Here is a 2,243-nt window from a genome sequence, read left to right as displayed (position 1 = left end):
CAGTGCAAATGTCACTAATAACATTAAACTCTCTCACTCCTAAAAAATTATTAACAAATAATGAAAGACAGATATTTAAGAAAACATGTGTTATGATCAGGTCAGTAACTTATATTCTGCTGTTGTTTTGACTGGGCAGTGTTACCAACATAAACACTGTTCTGTGAATCTTGTCTGCGTTTCCCAAAAGCATCGTAAGCTTAAGAAGATCGTAGAGGCTTTGCCACCATTTGTGGCTTTAAACAATTTCCACTGTATATAGTGCTAGCCTGACCTTCTTTCCTATATTTACAGATACGAGACAAACGCGCACGGATGAATGAAAGGAAGAATGCTGTTACCCACAAAATCCATCCCAACATATGTACAATAAAACTGTTATAGGCTTAATGTGATCAGCAGGAAATACAGTAACACACACTCACTCAATATACATGATTATATTCTGTTCTCTGTTATTCAAACAAATCCTTTACACACTTTTGATTATTTCTTACTTTTTCTATCTAAAGTTGTGGCAGCAAAATGAAAGCACAACCTCCTCCACTGACTCTGTGTTTAGCGCTAAAGCTCATGCAGTTGCTGCTGTTACAGTTATACAGTTGTGTCACATATGCTTTATCATTATTATTAGCTATTACTGATTCATGTGTTCAACCTCATGAGTGTCTGAACTCATGTCGTGTCTGTCTGCCCTTTGACTGCTTGAGTTCTTTCTTTTCCAACAAGCTACAATGAAACCTGTAAGTATAACTATAACTGCAACTACAATTCCAGATGCAATGCCAACCGAAGGCGATGATGTTTCCACACTGGCTGGTTCTGTTTCTCCTTGGTTTTCTCGTTCAGTCGATATGGATCTTTTTTCTGCTGTTGATTCTGCAACAAAAAAAGTATAACAGGAATCTTTACCTCACAGTGATAAAGATAACAGATCCATCTATAATTTATATACAGAAACATTCAGACTGAAACATCTCTAATGAACATCAAATATGGGATCAACATCTTGCAGTATTTAGATTTTAAAGCAAACAACTTTAATTAAATTAAAAATGTCATGCCCTAATCTACTATTTCTACACACCGTTGATGATCAGCTGTACAGTAGGTTGTTCAGATGAGTGTGTGATGAGGCAAGTGTATTCTCCAGCATCCGCAGAAATAAGTTTGTGGAGTTTGATGGAGAAGTTTCCTCTCTCATACTCCTCTGGAAAAGTTTCAGTTCTGTTCTTGTACTCTGGATCCTGTTTCTCTAGTGAACGACTGCTGGGAATTATATCACACACAATCTCATGGCCATTGTGTCTCCAAAACACATGAATATCTTGAAGTTTATGATCATGTTCAGTGGAAGAACACGGCAGGAGAACAGAACCACCAATAACAGCCTCTACTGTTTCCTGCAGAGACACTGAAACAACACAAACTGTTATTGATCATATTCACAGTTACTTCCTGGTTTACAATAAGCCAGTTTGGGTATTCCAGTGAACTGTTAGTTATTCTGTTCTTCAACACAAAACCATCAATGGTTGATTTTTTAATGTTGAATTTATATTTTTAATGCAGTTATCACACTTTTGCAAACAACAGTTTAGTTGGTTGCAATAAAGACTTGAATCTAATGGGAACGTTGGAATAAGAAACACAGTGTGTGTAATTGGACACACACACACAACATTTTTCCAGTACTTCAAATGCTATTTTCAATGTGATAACCAAAAACATTATTTGTTCATCCTTCTGAGATTGTCCCCATTTGTAAAACCAAATGTTTCAAGATGTAGGAAATGCAACATTTGATAGAAAACACTCTAATAATAATAATAATAATAATAAAACATTAATTACCACTATAACAGGAGATGAGGGCAGAGGAGAATTTATTGGGTCAAATTAACCATTTCCTGTAATATTTTTTCAAGTTTCACTTTTGAATTAATATTAAACATGATCAAATCACTAGGTTTAAAAATAAACTGTAAGGTGAAGTATGAAGTACTCACAAAGTCTCAATACGCCCAAAACAATACGTTTTCTTGTGAATAAATGACACAAAGTGAGCACTGTGCTCTCCCTTTATAATAACAGAAGCTGTCAGTCAGTTTAACACAAACTCACTGATTTCAGTGCACTTTTGTTCAATGAATCTAAAGTTCACATTAAATATTTAATTTACAGTGTGTAGATGATTATTTTTAAATGAAAGTGTGAAAACTGATGGCCGAATTGAATTCTGC

At 35.0% G+C, this 2,243-nt stretch overlaps 1 long non-coding RNA gene across 1 annotated transcript; it reads right to left on the bottom strand.

Annotated features, from left to right (window-relative positions):
• Window positions 1-490: 490 nt before the first annotated feature.
• LOC311295586 lies at window positions 491-1,781 on the bottom strand. Its single transcript, XR_014628361.1, has 2 exons — window positions 1,088-1,781; window positions 491-879 (listed from the first exon to the last, which is right to left on the bottom strand). It is a non-coding gene; the product is annotated as an uncharacterized lncRNA (long non-coding RNA).
• Between the last annotated feature and the right edge of the window lie 462 nt (window positions 1,782-2,243).

This window comes from Rutilus rutilus (genome assembly GCF_951802725.1).
Source record: "Rutilus rutilus genome assembly, chromosome: 8".
NCBI classification, from domain to species: domain Eukaryota; kingdom Metazoa; phylum Chordata; class Actinopteri; order Cypriniformes; family Leuciscidae; genus Rutilus; species Rutilus rutilus.
This window is presented reverse-complemented; position numbering and strand designations above follow the sequence as displayed.